The sequence below is a fragment of the Diadema antillarum genome, unplaced genomic scaffold (genome assembly GCF_040938485.1).
Source record: "Diadema antillarum isolate AM-2024a unplaced genomic scaffold, OU_Dant_1.0 scf00000079, whole genome shotgun sequence".
Lineage (NCBI taxonomy): Eukaryota > Metazoa > Echinodermata > Echinoidea > Diadematoida > Diadematidae > Diadema > Diadema antillarum.
The window spans coordinates 1,088,905-1,111,561 of record NW_027270968.1 but is presented as its reverse complement, the minus strand read 5'-3'; positions in this window follow the sequence as shown (position 1 = coordinate 1,111,561).

The following is a 22,657-nucleotide window of genomic DNA, read 5'->3' as shown; positions in this document are numbered from 1 at the left end:
CTTTACAACTTTGTACATTTCTCTGTGACAGCTTAACCAAATTGTATTTGGTTTTCGGCAAAATAGAGCTAAGATGTTATATTTTAAGACCCTGAAGTAGCATTTAAACAGTTAAATCATATTGGATGTTTTCAATGTGATGTGCAATGCAGTGTTTTCAAATTTCTTTTATTTATTTTATTTTTTTTTGTGGGGGGGACATACTGTATACCATTTCGTCTGATTTGATTTTTTTTTTTTACCTGCTCTCTGTTTATTTCGTTCTAAACCACTGATTATATTCGGGGCTTACAGCCAAACACGCAAGCTGACCTTCAGAATATTTGCACAACCCGCAACGTAGATTCCGATGTTAACAATTATTCATTTGTCATCAAAATGGTTTGGTTTGTTCATTTGTTATACAGTATATATATATATATATATATATATATATATATATATATATGCATGTGTGTCTGTGTGTGTATTCATTTGTTTGTAGACTAATGGCTATACACTTATTCCTGATCACACTATTTTTTTATTTAACGTGATATGAGAATTATGTAATAAAGTTGAATAGAACAGAAAAACTAGCATGTTCGTTTGAGCGCAAAGAAACAAGATACTCTTTCAATAATTATTGAGTGAATAACCAAGTCTATAAGATTGACCAAATACAGAAAGTCACAGGGACAAGAAGCAGGTAGTATGAGAACATGAGCAAGCCGCCAATTTCCACGACGCCTATCACATAAACGACAAAGTTAGCATTATTAAGATGATGATCGAAGGAAATGAAACGGGTTGAACTTACCCCGTTCTGTAGCCGAGTCCAGTCGTGAGATAAGGCTTCTACCAAGAGGTTCCGGTAAAGTGCGCAGGAGGCCTACAGCAGAAGCTATAGAGATTGGAGGTATAATCTATATATGATCCAATATACATGTACCACTATTCAGTACAGTTCTGGTTGAGGTGAGGATTTAGCTTTTAATGTTTTGCGAGATATTCAGAAACCACTATGAGATGTCAAAGAGCATGCAATTCTAAGGGGTTATCAAAAGTTAATTTGATGAAAATCGGTTTTGAAATGGCTGAGATATCCAAAAACAAGGTGAACCAAAGAGATCCTTATAAAAAGCGTGGCCTGTGGCACTTTTTTGATATCTCAGCCATTTGAAAACCAATACATGTATTCATCAAATAAACGTCGTTCAATCCTTAAAATTGCATGCTCTTCAATATTTCATAAGAAGTTTCTCATTATCTCACTTAAGAATGTTATAAACCTGAATCCCCACCTCAACCAGTACTGTACAGTCCTTTTAAACTGCAGGACGTTTACAATTCAATGGAGCAGCCTGTGAAAGTATTATATTTGGTACTTTACAAGCATCTGTCGGGTATTTGTCAAGCGGATATATTTTGATATACCAAAAGGTTTGAGAATGCGCTGTCAAATACGTATCACTACAGGAAGCATTGATAGATATAGATAACGCAATACATGTACCACAACGCAATGCCGATAACCATACAAAAGCAGCATGCGGAGAGTATAGTTCTACTTGAAATTACAACGCAATATCATTACCATTCCGAAAGAATACCAAAAAAAATATTTTCTTTTATTTTCACAGATTCGTTTATCTCACTTAACACCATGACAGAAGTGACCGTGTGGTACTTTATTCAGATAAATTGCATATTGGTTGTATATTCTGTACTCTTATAACACTGAGCTTCGACTTAACTACTCTAGTACTTGTATAAGTTATGTTTAGATCATACTTTTGAAGGTAATAGTAAGGCGTGTGAAGTCTCGTCTGCAAATAATACAATCCGATAGGGCTGTTGCACTGACTATGGAACTTTACGCACCAATGAAGGCAAGCTGGGTAGTGTTTGGTGCCAGGGCGCAGGTGATCAGCTGGGCGATAAACGAGATGAATCCAAAATGAATCAACCAGTGCTCCGTAAAACACTTCAGTAGAGGTTTGGTAAGTATAGTCGCAACTGAAATAGGAAAGTAGGTTCATGTACAGGGTGGTACAAAGAAAAACATATCCGAGTTCTGATCCTTATTTGTTCAAGAACTATATATGTATCAGATAACACCAACAGTCTTATGACCAATAGCTGATTCGTGTACAATTTTGTTGGAGGTGATTTAGAAATGAAAGTATAAATCATTTTCATTAAATACAAGATTAAGTTATGGTTCAAATATTCCTCTATTATCAATCCTCTTTTTCAAAACTTAAACTTTGCACAGGGGTCAGTTGGTATGTATGGGAGTGTGTGGTTTATCCCCCCGAAAATATTCCTGGACAATGGCCGGGGTTTGGAAGCTTTATTATTTATTCATGAGGAATTCCACTATCACAGCTATAGCTGTATTTATCCTGTATTATGTGTATGCCATCACGTAGATGTGCTTACTCTCTTCATGTGGATGCATTTTACCCTTATGACCTCAGACCAGCAGTGCCCAGGGCAATTCATCATAGATTGTTACAAAGCATTCATGGAGCAAGATACCAGAAGCCTATAGTCAGAAGAATTCTGAAAAGGTGGAATTCATGTCCATTGTTCAGGGTTATAGTAAGCATATACTCAAATACACATCATTAGTTCCTGGCTAAAGTTCAGGTTTTGTATAGATCGAGGGTTAGCATATGACCATAATCTCGAACCTTAGTCTAAAATTAATGGTGGGTTTTAAGAAACTGATTGTGCTTTCATACTCGAATCACCTCCAACTATACACTCTTAAGCTTTTACTCATATTAAGGACAGTGTTATCGGATGGTTTTTGAACTATTTAGAATCAAAAGTGGGAAATGCTTTTTGTAAGACCTAGTACGATCATACAAACGGTGGGCCATACAAAATATGATGCTTACCGCATAATAGTTTGCGTATTTTAAATCGCAAGAGGACAATATGTTACTAAAACCTTTTTATATCGGTCTACTGTATTCAGCCTAAAGCGTTGTTTGTCAAATTCGTGTGTATCATGGGAGTGAGACATTGCTGGTTTAACTTTGTTTCCATATAATTTGGCTAAAATAAGCAAAATATACATTAGAATAACCATGCATTGCTTTAGAAAGAAAAGCAAATAGATATAATCATACAGTGGTAATGATTGTACATCACTGTGGTGTGATGACGAAGCTCAGTGATATTATTTTGAAACACACTTAAAGCACATAAGCTTAAAATGGTGTCCAAAATGGCCGCCATTTCTAATTTTTCTCATAACCCTCCAACTAAGTAACCGCGATACGCATTTAAATGACTAAATATAAAAGTTATATTTTGAGGCATGAGGAACCCAATAAAATACTAATTCAAAGATCATGAAGCACGTAAGTACCAATAAAATCACGCGAGTTCTTCCCGAAAACGTTGCTCAAAATGACCGAAATTTTATCAAAACATTGCTGTTTTTTAGCCTGTTTCAAGAGACAAAGAAATTTGATATAACGTTAGAGATTCAACAACTCAGAAGGTCAAGTGGAATATTTCCCTGTAATGTCCAAAACATGGGTCGGCCTATAGGTTGGATGGGATGCATCTCCCCCCCCCCCTCCCCCTTCCACCGACAACATTGAATTGCAATCATAAAAATACAAAACATCCCTCGCTCAGCCCGTTTCCATAGACAAGTTTCCGAATATGTCATTAAAAAGTGTGCACCGAATCTTTCATTTACAAAATTTAAAAGTTAGTTCCCTCATATTGGAGGGTGATTTGCCCTTCCTAACCCTTTCATCGCTCACGTCCCCAATATAAATCAAATACCCCTTTGATTAACAATTCCTGAATATTGCATCAACTTTGTGCAAATATAAATCATTTTCATTTCAATTCAAGTGTAAAAATTCTATCGTGTTGGAGGATACTGGGGCTATGAATTATATACTCTTTGAAGATGGACAATTTTCTTACTATTATGACAAAAAGGGTGCACTAGGCCGTTTTAAGATGATCATTAAAATGTAAGAACTCTCTCCACAGTCGAAAGGGGTCCCTCCTCCTCCCCCTCCCCCCCCCCCCACATCCTCCACTCGCTCCTTGCCTTGAATGTACTAGTCTTTATTCTACTTACACTTTTAAAAGAAAAAAAAGCATAACCTCCGAGATTTTTAGGTCTGAAAAAATTTCCCATTTGTGGGAGGGTGCTTCACCCCATACACTTCCCCCTCATGTTTCCATAAATACATATTTTCTTTATACTTTTATGACAAAAAGAAATAACAAATGTTTCACCAAAAGAGTGCTGTATACGTCTGAATTTCAAATTGGAAAATGCCAAAATCTCCTTTGTATGGGAAGCAGTATTCTCCTCCCACACTCCCCGACACTTTCAGTATGAATTTTCCTAACTTTTTAAATAGGAAACAAATATCGGATATTTTACCAAATGGGTGCAACATATCATCTGAAAATACGAAAATTTACCTCGTGTGGGAGCGGGCAACCCTATGACCGCACACTTTCACGAATACTGTATCGCTTTGTTCCTTTTTTGATGAAAACAATAATGTAATATTTCACCAATAGGGCATCAGATGTCTGAATATCAAGTCTGAAAATGTAGAACCTCTGTCATGTTGGGGATGGGGGAATCCCTCTTCCACATCCTCCCGTTGCGTGTTTCCCTGAATACTACTTTAAATATTCTTTTTACTCTTTGATGGAAACAATTCAATATCTAACCAAAAGTTTGCACGATATGTCTCACTTTCAAGTGAAAAAAAAAAATTCCTCCCATGGGAGGAGAATATTCCTCCTCCATGTACCAATAACTATACGATTGTCATATTCTCTGATTTCTATCTATTATACAATTTTAATTGAATAAGATAATTTAGACACTATGTTTTTAGGTGGAGCAATATACTGCACCGAAGAAATTCACTGTCATGTGATAAATTACACATTATTTTGAAGTACACATATACCATGTATACACTAATTTTGAATATGTATGTAACACAGACACCAAAAAGAATTGTTGTTACTTCCTTAGTGATAACTGACAGTTTCATTTGCAACTCACCTCATGGTAGACATCAAATACGTTGGTAATAAAAAAAGGCTAGCACTAAATTTTCATCTCATGTGCTTGAGGCGACGAAAATAAACCTTGTGGTAAGAAAATATTGACTTCTAGTTGGCTGTCTGTTTAGCAACAAATCTAATGGTGAATATTTCTCTCGTGACAGGGACACACTCCTTGATTTTCACATTAGAATGTTTTTATTTATATACTTTACACATAGGAACTACTTTTTATAAAAAGTTTCTTACACACTATACTGATATTATTTACATAATTGTGAGAGTGAATTCTTACTGCCTCCCATTTTGTATTTTGGGAAGAGCTTGAGCGGTTTTATCGATAATATACTTGTGTGCGTCAACATCTCTTAGAATGAATTTTGTTGAGTTCTTCATCCTTAAAAACTATTATTTAGACACTAATTTTTGTATTTGGGTTACCTGGTGGAATAGCTATGAGAATTTCAGGAAATGGTGGCCATTTTGGACGCTATCTTGGATTACGGTACTTGTGTGGGTCAATTTCTCTTGATATGTATTTTATTGAGTTCTTCAACCTCAAAACATAATACAAGTATTATCATTATTTGCATATTCAATTTTTGTATTTGGGTTACCTGATCGAAAAGTTATAAGAATTTCAGGAAATGGCGGCCATTTTGGACGACATCTTGGATTACGGCACCTGTGTGGGTCAGTATCTTTTAGTATGTATTTTATTGAGTTCTTTATTCTGAAAAACATATATTTGGACATTTAATTCTTGTATTTGGGTTACCTGGTTGAAAAGTTATAAACATTTCCGGAAATGGCGATGTGTGTGTTTTGAACGCCATCTTGGATTACGGTACTTGTGTGTATCAATATCTCTTAATATGTATTTTATTGAATTCCTCATGCTTCAAAACACACTTAGACATTGAAATTTTGGATTTTCGTTCTGTGGTTGAAAAGTTATAAGAATTCCAGGAAATGGGGGCCATTTTGGACGCCATCTTGGATTGCGGAAAATGCTCAGGGAGGATTTATGAGGACTTTTCGTATGTTATTGTAAACATATTTCAGGACCTATCCTGAAAAAAAAAAAATCAGCTTGTTACCAAAAATGTCCAGGTTTGAGGCTATTTTGACACAATGCTCTTGGACTATTGGTGGAGTTTTGCTTTGTTTTGTTTTGTTTTTTCTCATTTTTTCGCTACTAGATTAAGCATGCACTTGATACTTGTGGGTAGAAACACAAGCCTCTCTCAATTCTGGCATTTATGATATAATTGTTATAACAAAATGTATAGAATTTAGTTCTTACTTGCTGCAGGAACCAGAGCAACACTGGCATTAAAGCATCCCACAAAAATGGCTGTCCAACAGAAAGGTTTTCCGAGACCATAAATCACGACGACGTCGAAGATACTCTCTCGTACAAAACGCACGAGGCAGATGATCATGATCAGAACGACGACTTCAATCCTCTTGCGTCTCTCGAAGCGTGTGCAGAACCCAGCCAGACTATCAAGAGATTTCTTTAGGATAGAACCTGCTGGAAGGGGTTCACGCTTAGGTACTGTTTCCAAGACCAATCCTGGCCATGTTGTGTAGGCAAGGTTGATGGCAGCCAATATTGCTGGGAAGGCGAAGGAGACAGGAAAGTTATTACAGTAACCGAGAATCAAACCTCCGAGCGTTTGACCGCAACCCCAACCCGCCTCATACATGAGTGAGAGAACGACCATCCTCTGTGTTCTAGACTTTCCTACTGAAGAGTCAGCAACATAAGCCAGGGATACCGTTACAACACCTTCTATATCCCCACACAACCCAAGTACAGCGGCCGCAAGGAGAGTTAAGGACAAGGGTAGACCAAAGAGCGCTACCAGGAGAAAGATGAGAGGAGCAATGAGATGGCATACTACGCCTATGACTAGGATCGGCTTTCGGCCGATGAAACTGGAAGCAGCTACCAGGAATGTCGCCGTGACAACGGGTGGAAGAGTAGAGAGGACTGCAAGCCACATGTTCCACCAGGCTGTCTCGGATTGTATCTGTTTTTCGAGAGGATCAGTGACGTCCCTATCAGAACATGTGCCGTTCTGGTGGTAATAATTGATGGAGTAATTATAATGTTGCGCCAGACTGTCTTGTACGTAAAATGTCCTGAGAGTGGAGAGGGCTCCTTGGACTGCCGCTATCAGGAAGTTGATTGGTTCTGTCGCCACGAAGCGTGCCCTGCTGATGTGCTCTGCTGTTTCCCCCATTTTGAGATGTTGTTGCAGAGTAAAACACCGGCTATTCTGTTAATGACAGAATGAACATAGAATCGGAAACATTTTTATTCTCATTTTATGATTTGTCGGTAACTCATCACGAAACTAATTTCGTTAATTGTATTTGTGCGAGTGTGTCATGATGATTATTATAAACTGTAGACTATCGGTAAGAGGTTTCATAACCTACCCTTTTTATTCTGTCCCCGACTTCAATATTGATAAAGAACCTGTTAATAGCAAATGATGATTAGAGTAGTAATGATGATAATACTAACAATGTGTACTTACTGTTGAATAGAAAAAAAAATTGAGTTGGAATTAAAGAATAGGGTTTGTCTAAAAACATATGTTTTAACTCTTCCCTTAACGCTTTTTTTACAATATTTGTCGAGCACTAACCTGTTGAATAAATGTGTGTATTCTTGGTAGCCTGTACAGTCCTGTGAACGCTTTCACTGCGTCTAACTTAAACCCTTGCGGCTGGGACAGGTAGATGTCGACAGGTAATGTTATCGAGGGTAAGGCCCACGTATTCGAAGCGTTCACGGTGGTTGTCTGATTGTGAACACGGCTTAACAAGAAGGCTAGAAGTATGTAACACCTGCTCTCATCAGGCATTTGGCTGCAATGGAGCGCCAACTGGAGGCTGTTTCGGTCCAACGACTTCATGCAGGGCTTATTCCGGCACTCATCGATGCTCGTTCCTTCCTGCAGATATTTCATGACTGCCAACATTATTGACCCCCCCCCCCCCTTTCGCGGCTTTTGGAGCCGAGCATGCAACGTTCTTTTGTTGTTGTTGTTGTTGTTGTTTTCCTTTTTAAGCAATTACACTTATTTTTTGATTACCCGCCAATATATTTCGCGATTCTCAAAAAAGCTGCTGATGCATGGCCACAGTGAAACTGGCAAGTGTAGTAGTCGCGATTCTGAGGAGCTGCTGCTGCACATGCATCTGAAAACATTGGTGAATACTCATTCACCCTGAAGTCTCTGGAACACGGTCGCTGTTGAGGCGTTGAGGGTAGGTCGCCATGAGTCTTCGAAAGGTTCCGGAGACGTCGCGGACATGTAGGCCTACATTAGTCTCCGCGACTCGTTTTTTTTTTTTCGCCGACAGAAACGACTATTTCTAGTGATCGGCTGGCTGTTAGTTATTTTTTAGTGCGAGTTAAAATTTTGCGATCGATCGGCGAAGAAAGTCCTGGCGGCACCCATCTCCGACTTTCGCGTGCAATCGCAGATAGATAGACGAAACGCCTCCGATTAGTCATTGTTCCCCGGCCGATTACAGCATGTCGGCGATACATCTAAGACCCTACGGTGATTAGTCAATTGGGGGCATGTCAGTGATTATGAAGATGAGGTGCCATTGCGTGATATCTTATCATTATACGTATAACCTTTTTCACATGGTCCATCGGCGACGTGCCGGCGACTAGTCTTTTGACTCGATCGACAAGGGGACCAGAGACTATATCGGCGGCGTACCATCATCGTTTTATCTCCGATTTCATTGACTCGGCCGGGGGACCATTGACTAATCGGCGGCGTATCATCGTTTTATCTTCCACCGTGCTCTCGCTGAACACCAACTAACCCCCCCCCCCCCCCCTCGATAAAGGAAACCGTCGGATGGAAGTCGGGGTTTTGTTTGTGTGTGTGTGTGTGTGTGTGTGTGTGTGTGAATGCTCGATAGCACACGCGTTGCTGGATCCCCTGACATCGGATGGCAACGTCAATCTCGCCGACAGCTCTGAAATTTAACAAATCACCGGGGTATCGGTACCGCCGATTTTTATCAGAACCCAGTTTGAGGAGACGTCACAATGGACGTCAGAGAGACGTCTCCGATACCGCATTAATACAGGTCATTGGATTTAAACCGCGACTGATGCGAGTCGTTGTTCTGCACCGGTCTAGCATCAGTCGAGGTTTAGTAAAAACTTATTTCTGGCCTGTCTGGTAAGGGTTAGAGAAACCGTCTTGCACCATTTCATATCTGCTTGCAATATATCGAAAGAGGCTATACTAAGAGACTTACTTGGCCTACGCGCTTTGCCGAAATGATGAGATGTTTTGGAGTATTTTGAGATCAATAAATAAAAGTCGTTATACCGACTTTTATTCCAGAAGGATATGGGTGAATTCGGCCTCAGGAACAACTCTGCCCTATTTCAAACAATTTACACGCAGTAATTTTGAAATGATGACTGGTCGAAATCGAACTGACGGTTTGGCTCGTATGCCTGTTTGCAAATAGCTATTAAAGCTCCTTGAACACTTTCACGGATTGCTTCACGGATGACCACGGATCGTCATCCGTGGTGTTCCGGCATGCAAAATATCGATTTTCATCTCAGTGCCGGTGTGAATACGATCCCAACTGGGTGTCTACACGGACAAGTACGGAGGCTACAAGGACAAGTACGGTGCCTACACGGACAGACAAGGAATGAACGCGGACCACAGCGGAAACGATACGGAGCTAACACAGATATCAAGGAAGAACACGGATGCAACTTGGTCCCTTTGCGGTATTTACACGGATATCCCTAAAATGTTAACAAATGACATTTACTTTTGCTTTTGATACTTTATCATTCTCGGGCAACATAACTCCAGAGCTAATAACAAGCACACCAGAAAATCTACAGCTGCCTACATCAGGCAAACTCTCATTTTGCAGTAACATCACAACATGAACAAAGCCAAACAAACTAAAACAAATCAAAAGACAAAAAAAAGAAACAGCAGGAAGATGTGTGTCGGTCACTGAAGCTTCTCATGCGATATAGACCTACCAACAGTAAGAGGAGTCGATTGGCTGTATTGATGGGGGAAGATGTGAGCGAATTTCATTGACTTTCTGAGCTTGTATTGGCAAAATATACGAATTTCTCTTCCCGGATGGAGCCGATGCTAATACGGACGTTCCGATGTCTTCACGGAGGCAACACGGAGTGGCCGGTGCCTACAAGGAAGGAATGTGGATGCAACACGGAGTAGACGGTGCCGACAAGAAAGAGTTTGTATTGATTTGCATCCGTGATGTCCGGGATGAAAAAATTAAGCAAGCTCAATTTTTTCAGCGGACATGCCGGATGATCAAAGGTAATAAGGTATGCCGGATGACTTCACGGAGTCAACACGGTCATGCCAGAAACAGTAGGGATGGATGATTCCGGACCGACGATCCGTGGTCATCCGCGATGCAATCCGTGAAAGTGTAATAGGGGCTTAACTCAAAAAGTTATGAACGAATAATTATAATTAGAATCTCTGAAATCAAGAGTGACAATGACTAAAGGGATGGATTGTTATAATTAATGTAGTGATTCGGTTCACTGTCTCGATCCTCCCTCCCCTCCCCCTCCCCCTCCCCCGCCCCCCCCCCCCCCAAAAAAAAAGATAATAAATAAGTAAATATTTTTACAGGATTTTCTTTTTCTTTTTCTGTTGGCATAAAGGGGACGTCGTTAACAGTAGATGGCGCGCTTGCCTTCGTGAGGCTCGGAGCGATGGACGCTGGCGGGCGCATTGGGCAAAAGGCAGCGAAGGATGGTCGGCAGTGAGGGTATGTTTACTGCCAATGAATGTAATACAGGTTCTATTACTATTAGAGAAGGATGAAAATCATAATAATTATTGGTGTAAAAACCGGGAGGAAGGGGGGGGGGGCTCGGACCTCCTTCCCGGTTGTTGGTACTTGTACTTACAAGTTTTGTATCTCTGAGGTATTTTAATTACCAGTAGTTGTCTGTGAACTTTTTTTTTTTTTGGTGGTACATTTTTTTTTTGTGTGTGTGTGCAATTCCAAATCTAGGTAACTTATTTGTCTTCATTGTAGGTTCTGTCATTTAATGATGCAATGAATGCAAACAAAAATATTTACGTTAGACTGACACATGGCCTGTCAATGAGATCAGCATTCTGGGCACCGAGTAGCCTAACTATAATCCATTATTTGATCTTAATCAAATTTCGGGGCGTTATTAGGCCTACCGGTAATATCCAATACAGTAATATTGGTGATCGGTAACAAATTGCGCTGTGAGTTGTTCAACCGTAACTAAGGTTCATACTGGCAAATTATTTTTTTTTTCACTTTTTGATGATGATGATGATGACGACGATGATGATGATGACGACGATGATGATGATGACGATGATGATGATGATGATTACCACTAGTTGTCTGTAAACTTCTTTTTTGTGTGTGTGTACATTGAATTCTTAGTTTACCTCGTTGCTGCTAAGAACGGTTTGGAGTTGAAACTAGACTGGTGTACGGAGAAGATGTGAGACCTGTCCCTGTGTAACAAATGAAGTACACACTAAGAAAAAAATGTTCAATAAGGGAGCTAGAAGGGTTCGAAGTCGCGAAAATGGGTGCAAACTACACGATTTGAGAAAATGGTGGAACTTTGCTTCTTATATGGTTCATTTTGGGTTCGATCTTGCCACGGTCATTGACGGTGCAATATTACGCCCCAAACTAGTCTCAAAACAAAGGCCATCCTATGGTGTTGCTCGGCACTAAAATGCAATATTACATATCCTTGTGCTGATATTATGAACATATATTTTTTGATATCAGGAAACTTAAATTTCTTTCATATTCTATAATCATTCATCGAGAGTATATTTTCAAATTAAGTTGAGTCCATGACGAAAGGGGTCTACTAAAAAAACAAAAGTAGAATACCTGATTGCTTGTCTGGTATTGACCAATCACATTGTACACATAACCTAGGAGGTTTAACAGATGAAGTTCCAACTGGATGTAATTATTCAAATAGTCGTCAGATTTCTATTGCTGTACAAAACAATTCCACAGGTGCATTTGTGCCTTCGCTGATCGGGATTCGATGCCGCCGCCTCACTGAGCAATCTGAAGATTCATTTTGGACGTTTACATAATTTTGGCTATATTTTGCTTCATATGAAATCCTATACTTTAAGATAAAAACATATAAAACAAAAGTCAATTCTGAACAGAAATATTATTGTGCAAAGTGTTAATCAGAGCTGTTTCATGTGAAAGTGTTTAAACTGTACCCTGGATAGCCGGTTTATTTTATCACTTTTCCTCATGATTCTGACAAAGCAAACTGATATGAATCTTCAAATAGAATTCTCTATCAATAGAAACATCAGATTACTGCCCAGGCATGCCTATTAGAATAATGTTCGTTTTATTTCATTTTTTTTGAGCAATTTCTATTCGTGTATCCCCGTGTCTTTAACATTCACCTAACCTATCTCTTATTGGTTGGGATTTCGAAACGTAATTACCATTACAAAGACATATCTTCCTGTTTGTGGTTCATTCTTGCTAAGGTGCAATATTGAGCCCATAACAAGTCTCAAAGAAAGACCCATATGATGTTGATTGACACTTAAATACAATATTGCATACCGTCGTGGTGCTACAATGTACATGTTTTTTTAAAGACATCATAAAACTTGATGTTCTCCCATTTTTTCATACTCTTTCATCGGAGCATCTTTAAATGAAGTTGAGTCTTTGATGAAAGGGTCTGCGAACAAGCTAACGAAGAATACTTGACTGCTCGTCTGGTATTGACCAATCGAAATGGAATATGTCACAGCATTCCCTGCATGCTTACTGTGCGATGATGGAATCAAACCCTACTACACGCTAAAGATTTTCGTTGCGACTCGATCTCGGGACAGAAAAAAAAAGTCAATATTTTTTCAAGGCCCTCAAATCTGGAATTCCATCCACTCTGATGTGAAATGTAAGAAAACGGTACAAAGTTTTAAGGAAGCTTTAAAACCTATTTTACTTGAAAGGTTTTCTGGAAGTTACCAATATCATTTTACGAATTTATAAGAGACTAGCAAGATAGGGTGTGTTTGTGAAAATGACATCTTGTGTATTGCTAATATGCGCTGGTCCATGTTTTTGTCTGTGTATGCATGTGTGTGTATGTGTGAGTGTGTGTGTGTGTTTGTGTGTGTGTGTGTGCCAATGTTTTTCTCTGTATATACAATGTATTTACTTTTCCGGGATTAGTTTTAAATAAGGCCAATTGCCTTCTCACTCACCCCTTCACTTGATATCTTTTGCTGTTTGTTTGCTTTGTTTGTTTGTTTGTCACATTCATACCATTGTCACATTTTATGTATGCATATTTTATTAAGTGAACGTAAAGGAAATGATAAACTTAAATCATTTAGAGAGCAAACTCGCAGATATATAAGGGTGCAAACTACACGATTTATTTGTAAGGGTTGATTTTTTTTCCCTTTTTTTTTCATGGATTCATGCACGGTAAAGCCTAAGGGTAAAATGCATGCACATGAAAAATGTAAGCACATGTTTCCATGTGCTTGCAAACACCACATTTTAGAATGAATAAAGACTAGCTGTGATAGTGGAATTTCTCATGAATAAATAATAAAGCATTAAAACCCTGGCTATTGTTCAACACCAATGTCAGGGTGTTAACCACATACTCCCATACACACCCATTGACCCCTGTGCAAAGTGAAAATTTTGTACACAGGGTTGGAAATAGAGCAAAATCTGTAACCTAACTGTGAAATTGATCATGGATTTCATGAAACTGATTTGTGTTTTAAACCACCTCCAACGAAATTGTACATTATACAACTATCTCCCATATCAATGATAGTGTTATCTGATATATAGTTACTGAATTATTAAGAATCAAAAGTGGAAATTTTTTTAAACGCCTATTAATCCATAGAATACATTCGATGCAAAATAATGACATGGATGTTTCCTAGAGTGTCAATTCACGGACCCAGTAGTTTGGTCACCTGGTGTGGGCATGTTCATTCTTTTCTTGAACATGATTTATGAATTCAATGAATTGTTGAGTCGTGCAAACTTATATGTGCACATAAGTTGACTCCCAGATGGCTCATTGTACAGCTCGTTCATGCGTGTTTGAGCTGAGCATCTAGCGCAAATTCATTTCCATAACAGATCAGCTCTTCTGAGGCTTTTCGTAGCGGCTTATTGCAACTCTGACTTCAAAATTATTTTGTCCACTTCATAATATCAAGACCCCGCAGATTCCTACCACGTGGAAAATGGTGAGTTAAAACATCATCGTAAAGCATGATTTGAAATATCCACAATGTTCTCGACCAAGGCCTTACTCTCGATATTACCCTTCATCAAATTTCTTGTATCTGTTATGTTTTTGATTGTATAGCCATGTCTTATAATGTAGGCTTGCAGGCAGTAATATTAAAATGTTCATTTTAGAGTTTTGTTAAAACTGGCTAGTTTTATGCGTGCTGTTTTCTGTTCTATTTTGTTTTGTTTCGTAACCATTCTGTGGAATTAGAGCAGCTTTAGCGATAAAATGTCTTGCTAAAGACGTCATGGCATTCCGATTTCAGATTTCAGATTCATTTATTGTTCATTTAGGAAATCCTTTTTGTTGGTACATGGGCGTGCACATAGGAATATCTACGTACATGCATAAACTCACATATATTCATGTACATGTACACATTATAAAAGATACAATTTTTACTACATACACAATTATACAAGCATAATTTATACTCACAATACAGTGAACACATACATAATCACAAATTTCAAGTAATTCTTTATATTTACCGATCAACAACAAAACAAAATAGTTAAGAAAACGTGGAATCGGATATTCCTATAGGAAGTGTATCCTTAACATAACCTTTACGCCACCTCCCCCCCCCCCCCCACACACACAAACACACATCCCCAAGGATAATACATCGCGTCGTGCCATACCACATTTGATTAATAACGAATAAAAGGAACGGAACTGAAGTTGATGAATAATTGTTGATAAACTTATGGATAAATAGACTAGTGTACTAACTAAACTTATAATGGCAAACATTGCACGCTTATCTTTATGCTGGGATAATTCTCTGTAGTCAGGTAGTGTTAGTGGTAGACTTAAGTTCACCCTGTATGCAGCAATGCAGTGCATAAAAATTGAACTATACATTAAGCTGCCATGGAGAGAGTTATGTAGTCACATTTACATAAGTTAGCTCTTCTGCAAAATTATTACACACGCATGAACAGTGGCCTTGAACTCATGAAACTTGATTTTCCTTTTCAGGTATTCAAGCAAGATACAATAATTTGCGCGCATTCTCCTGATCACGTAAACTGATATGCAATTCTGAAGGACAGAGTGATTCCTCAACAGAATATGTAAGTTTCATTAATGGATTAATCCGTAATACATGTACACTTGTATATGTATTTTCAGGTTATTGATTCATCTAGATTTTCAGCATGTGATATCCGTGAAGTACATTAATATTAAGCGTATTATTACACATGAAGGCAGTTTTATCAGTTACTATAACGTAGCCACCGTTTAGTGGGTTGCGGAAAATTTGATAAGACTATAGTGCAATTTTTGATACCATCTATAATCGAGAGATATGTTACTCAAGTAGACCATTACGATCATTCATTCTTGCCTTTTCCGTTCTACGTCTTCTCAGTTTGTTTTGGACTTTTTCCTGAAAACTCCATGATGGATTGTAACTCATACAGGCAGCATCTCTACCCCGCAAGAATCTTCTTTTTTTTTCATTTTTTATTTATTTATTTATTTATATATTATCTATTTTATTTTATATTATTTTATTTATTATTATTATTATTCATTTACTTATTTATTTATTTATTTTTTCTTATTTTCTTATTTTATTTTTTTTTTTGGGGGGGGGGTAATCTTCTTTTCTGTAACCAGTATTATCAAAGTAAATCAAATCAATGTTATGAATAAGTAGAGGGGGCTATATTTTCACTTTTGTGTGTGTGTGGTAGCAGGATTAGAGGTGTCAACCATAATGGGCATCATTACACCCATTGCCATGGCCAGCACCCGGACCATCATCTGTGGCAAGCTCAGCAACGGCTGAATGGCTGAGGTCTATAAGTCTTACTCCTTTCCTCACTGTGTAAAATATACAGCAAACTGATGTTAAATCAGAGCTACCAAGTCTCACGCATTCTGAGTGAGACTCAAGCATTTCGGGGCCATCTCACGATCTCACGCGTGGCACCCATTTTTCTCACGCATAGGGGGAATTATGCAATTTGGGCCTATAATAATGAGCATAGCCCAAAGGATTAAAGTGATAGTTGCAATTGAAGGTATATTTACCTTTTGTCTATCAAAATAAGTAAAAAATAGTCTCTTAAGTATGCACCTGATCGCACCACTAAGAGCTAAAAATTGAAAACGCTCCCTATACCGCGATATTGTGGGAGGGGTGAAAAAACCCTCCCGACCTCGCTTGCGCTCACATTTGCGCGCCGAGATGCCGAGTCATGAAAATCTCACTCATATTTTTTTTTTGAACTTGGCATCTCTGTTAAATTGGCATGTAATTTGATGTTGTCTTACTTTGTTATTTTATGTTATGAAGACTTTGAGTTGGTCAGGAAAAATGTGGGAATATTTGAATATGCCCTATGTCATAAATGTATGCAGGCCTACATAAAAGGTGTGTATTTTCATCTCAGTCCAAATTCGCCACATTTTTCTTTTCAACATGACTTTACTCAGGCTATTCCACATTTATTCTTTTTTTTTCAGCTCTAACTTAGTGATGTCGGCATGCTGTCTCCTAATTCCCCGTCTGCCTGGAGAGGACGTGCTGTATGTCTGTGACAAAGTAAGTGCTGCACTTTTATTTTTTTATGGGAGACGGGAATTCCTTCTGCTTTGTGACTAGAAATATAAGAGGAATATTTCTTTGCAACATTATCATGTTTTACTTATATGACAAAGAGCTGAAATAAATCTATCCGACCGGATTTGTTTAGAAACCAATATCAAAGCTTAAAGGGAACGTATAGTATTGGTGGAGGTGAGGATTTGGGCTTTTAACTTTTTGTGATATATCAAGAACCTACTTATGAAATAATAGAGAGTATGCCATTCTAAGAGGAATTCTAAAGATTATTTGATGAAAATTGGTTTTGAAATGGATGAGCCATCCAAAAACAAAATAAAACGCAGCGATCGTGATAAAAAGTGAGTCCTATATTATATCATTATTGCTCTGTTTTGGATATCGCAGCTATTTCAAAACCATTTCTCATTATTTCAGCAAAAGACGTTAGAAACATGAAGTTGATCTATGCAATCAATTTAATTTTCCATTTTCTGGTCAATGGTCATAGTTGCAACCTGTTAGTTTATGTAAGCAACAAAACCGCCTATAGTGTAAACGACCTATTTCCTTCGAAATTTTATTCAGTCATTATTTATTCATGCCAAAATCTCTTTCAAACCTGGCAGGACTAAATCCCACAATCTTCACTGTGAATGCTGCGCACTATTTGGCTGGATGGTTGTGAAATCTGCCCGAATTCCTGTATACAATCGTGTCTTCCTTCGCTACAATGTTTCCGGCCTGCTGTGCTCTGTGGCTTTCAGAATCCTAGACAAGGCAGAAACACCCGATGCATACTTCAGCAGTACATTGCAAGCCTTGATCTGAACAGGCAACTATCACGAAGAAAAACCTACGGCATTTCATTAACAATATTGTTCAATAATTGTCTTGATATAGTTTACCAGCCTAAAGTTTTCATGGTGTATACTTTTACAAGGAATTGCATGGGCGTCACCAGGGGGGGTGCGTTGGGTGCGAACGCACCCCCCTTCAGATCCTTAAAAAAAAAAAAAAAAAAAAAAAAAAAATCAGTCTGCGAGCGACCTCAACGCCGGACGCTAAATAATTATTCTTTTCTACTTTTTTTAATGTATTTTGCACCAGGGACACACACACACACACACACACACACACACACACACACACACACACACACACACACACACACACACACAACTCGTTGGCAAAAACAATTCGCACCCCTGGTTCTGGCAGCACTGATTTTATACATATCTATTGGTATTCTACAGTGTTTACTATTTATCGACCGTACTGTACATCCGTACGATACGGAGCACTTATTCACGTTTGCATGTATACGTGTGCTACTTACAAGTATGTAGGGTCTATGTACGTTACTTCTGACCAATCCATATTGCCAGCCCAAGAGCGAGCCTTAGCCTCATTAAAAAAAAAAAAAAAAAAAAAAATGGAGGGGCAAGCATATTAATTGCCCCCCCGTAATTAATAATTCCCGAAATGAGAAGATTTTCTTGCTTTTGAAAGAAAACAAAAATGTTGCCCCCATGAAAATATTGGAAGGCAAGCGCACCATTTGCCCCACCCCACATAATCATAATTCCCGCGATGAAAAGATTTTCTTGCTTTTTTGTTAGAATTCAAGAAATCTGTCCAATTATTTCACCCAAAAGCAATGGCGTAACTACGGAGAGGGGGGGGGGGGTGCGCCCCCTCCCAATCCGCTGGTTAAAAAAAAAGAAGGATTTCCCGAAATAGTAGATCAAGTGTTAGTAAACTGCTTTTGAATGAAAGGGTGATCCAGAAATAAGATATCTTTCTATGATTTCTTTTAACCATAATTAAATAGGTATATAGTGTGAAACATTGTTCAAAAAGCCCGGACCCGACAAAAGATTGTGATTCCTGGTTGGCATTCTGCATATAAGCAGGATGTGCGCAGTGTACCCAAAGCGAAAAAATATACTTGTAGCTACAAACGGCAGTTTGGGGACTGTAAAATGTCAAAATTTTCAAGCTCGCTCGCTCTGTTCGCTCGCATTTAATCTTTATGCCATTCTTCTGATGTTGCTGCCAGTAATTGCCTGCAGTTGCGCCCGGTGCGCCCCCCCCCCCCCCTTTAATTTCCAAAGCGAAAAAATATGGATAAGAACGGCAGTTTTTGGACTGTAAAATGTAAAATTTTCAAGCTCGCTCTCTTCACTCACTCGCATTTAATCTTTATGCCATTCTTCTGATGTTGCTGCCAGTAATTGCCGGCAGTTGCGCCTGGTGCGCCCCCCCCCCCTTAATTTCCAAAGCGAAAAAATATAGCTACAAACGGCAGTTTGGGGACTGTAAAATGTCAAAATTTTCAAGCTCGCTCGCTCCGTTCGCTCGCATTTAATCTTAATGTCATTCTTCTGATGTTGCTGCCAGTAATTGCCGGCAGTTGCGCCCAGTGCGCCCCCCCCCCCCCCCTTAATTTCCAAAGCGAAAATGGCTAAGAACGGCAGTTTTTGGACTGTAAAATGTAAAATGTTCAAGCTCGCTCTCTTCGCTCGCTCGCATTGAATCTTTATGCCATTCTTCTAATGTTGCTGCGAAAAAATATAGCTACAAACGGCAGTTTTTGGACTGTAAAATGCAAAATTTTCAAGCTCGCTCATTCCGCTCGCTCGAATGTAATCATTATGCTCTCTTGATATTGCTGCCAGTATTTGCCAGCAATTGCGCCCGATGCGCCCCCTTAAATTCTAAAGCGAAGAAATATAGCTACAAACGGCAGTTTGTTTGTTTTTTACTGTAAAATGTCAACATTTTCAAGCTCGCTCGCTCGCTCGCTCGCATTATTTTAATTGTTACGCAATTCTCCTGATGTTGCTGCCAGTAATTGCCGGCAGTTGCGCCCGGTGCGCCACCCCCCCCCCCCCGAAAAAATATGGCTCCAAATGGCAGTTTTTGGACAGTAAAATGTCAAAATTTTCAAGCTCGCTCTCTTCGCTCGCTCGCATTTAATGGTTATGCCATTCACCTGATGTTGCTGCCAGTAAAATTGCCAGCAGTTGCGCCCGGTGCGCCCCCCCCCCCTTAATTTCCAAAGCAAAAAAAAAAAAAAAAATGTGGCTACAAATGGCAGTTTTTGGACTGTAAAATGTCAAAATTTTCTAGCTCGCTCGCTCGCTCGCTCGCATTTAATTGTTATGCAATTCTCCTGATGTTGCTGCCAGTAATTACCGACAGTTGCGCCCCGTTACGCCCCACCCCTCCTTTATTTCCAAAGCGAAGAAATATGGCTCCAAATGGCAGTTTTTGGACTGTAAAAATAATGTCAAAAATATTCAAGCTCGCTCTCTTCGCTCGCTCGCATTTAATTGCTATGCCATTCACCTGATGTTGCTGCCAGTAATTGCCAGCAGTTGCGCCCGGTGCGCCCCCCCCCCCTTAATTTCCAAAGCAAATAGATATGGCTACAAACGGCAGTTTTTGGACTGTAAAATGTCAAAATTTTCAAGCTCGCTCGCTCGCTCGATCGCATTTAATTGTTATGCAATTCTCCTGATGTTGCTACCAGTAATTACCGGCAGTTGCGCCCGTTGCGCCCCCACGCCTCCTTTATTTCCAAAGCGAAAAAATATGGCTCCAAATGGCAGTTTTGGGACTGTAAAATGTCAAAATTTCCGAACTCGCTCTCTTTGCTCGCTCGCATTTAATTACTATGCAGTTCACCTGATGTTGCTGCCAGTAATTGCCAGCAGTTGCGCCCGGTGCGCCCCCCTTAATTTACAAAGCAAAAGAATATGGCTACAAACGGCAGTTTTTGGACTGTAAAATGTCAAAATTTTCAAGCTCGCTCGCTCCCCTCGCTCGCATGTAGTCGTTATGCCATTCTCCTGATATCGCTGCCAGTAATTTGTCGTTTCACACCGTCATTCCATAATCCATTTATAGGGGTATACAACCCCCTCCGGCACTTCCACACCCTCCCCCCACCCTTGCTCGCTCCTTCGCATACTAACCCCCCCCCCCCCCCCCCCCCCAAGATGAAATCCTAGCTACGCCGGTGCCCTTTCCCCGCTTGGTTTCCCTAAAAAAACAGTAAAAGTCTGGGGATTGAGAGCTTCCTATATTCCAAATGTCTGTCAAAAAAATCTCGTAAACATTTAGTGTCAAAACGCACCCCCCTTGAAAAAAAGCTGGTGACGCCCCTGAATTGTCACCAGAGAAATGATGTTGTTCAGCTTGTCCCTCCGTTCGTACATCAGTCTGTTATCGATTATGGCAACGTTGTATCACGAAGGGAAATGAAACGAAAAGTACAAGTGGACAAGTTAATGCAGGGAGATTACTTTAGCAGTTGAACACATCGTCACAAATTGAGGAATATCGGAAAATCCGTTGAAGAGCTATATATACACATATATTTAGAGTTTCAGTGCCGCCATTACGAGATGAGAAAGCTACATCTTTGACGTCAACCATGGAAAATTATATAAAGAAATGTAAAGAAAATAGGCATAGTTTCACGTTTCTAGCATTACAAAAGGAGCACTTGATTTACTTCTTCCAGAAGGGGGTGGGGGTAATATTACCCTTAACATTATGGCAACAACAAATAAGTGGAGGCAATTTGTACTTTTCATTTAGAATCAGATTTTATGGAATTCCCTTGATATTTTCGTCATATACGTTTCCATACATGAAAGTGACACTGAAACTTTAAAAAATGCATAACTTCCACTGGATCATACGATTTTCCATGTTCACTTATGTGTTCTTATGATATTGCTCCAATCCACGGGTACATTTGGGTTTCATTCCCCTTTAAGTACTGTTTGAGGTATCCAAATGAAACTTTGCATATGTATGTACGATTGGATGAAGTTACTTCTACCACCTTGTGGGTGCCAGCGTTCAAGGTCAAATACTGTAGGTCATTGTCAAATTCTACAATGTCATTTCGTGCTCTTTCTTTGTATCTCACCTTGTAAGCACTGTCGACATAGTATTGTGGTGTTCTTTTAATAACTTTCCACACTTTTGAGCTATATGACCACCAAATTCACTCCCCAGAACATCTAAAGATGGCTGTCAAGTGTTGATATTGGTGAAGTCCGACTCCGTCAACAGTCAAAAAGTCAATGAGCTTACATTTGAAAATCAGTGTAATCACAAATTCGATATGTGGGCAAGACATCACTTCGCTTTTACCTTGTTTGATGGTGAATATTTGTGAAGCGTCCGTTTCTAATTCATACAGCATCAGCATACCTTATGTCTGAGAATAGTGGTAAAGAAGATTAGATACTTTGGCAACAGCGTGTAAAATTCGCAAAATTTTATTTTGTGCCTTATTTGCTGAACAAACGTCGTAGGAGGACTACAACCTGCCAGGCAGTATGGCGGAACAATTACTCTATTATTAGCGTCATAGAATAAATGATAATGATGTAGTTCTGAAGCATGCTATTCATTAGATACTTTTGCAATGACTCCATGTATACTTTTAATCGAACTAGGTATATAATCATCAATGTCTTGTACTTGAATAACGACAGAATGATTTCGGTGAGGAAAGTTTTCTGTCACGTCATTTAGGAATAAGGGAACGTGTCAATATTATGCTATTTGTTCCATAGTTATTTCTGAAGTGGTTAAATGTATTTTCCTTTAAA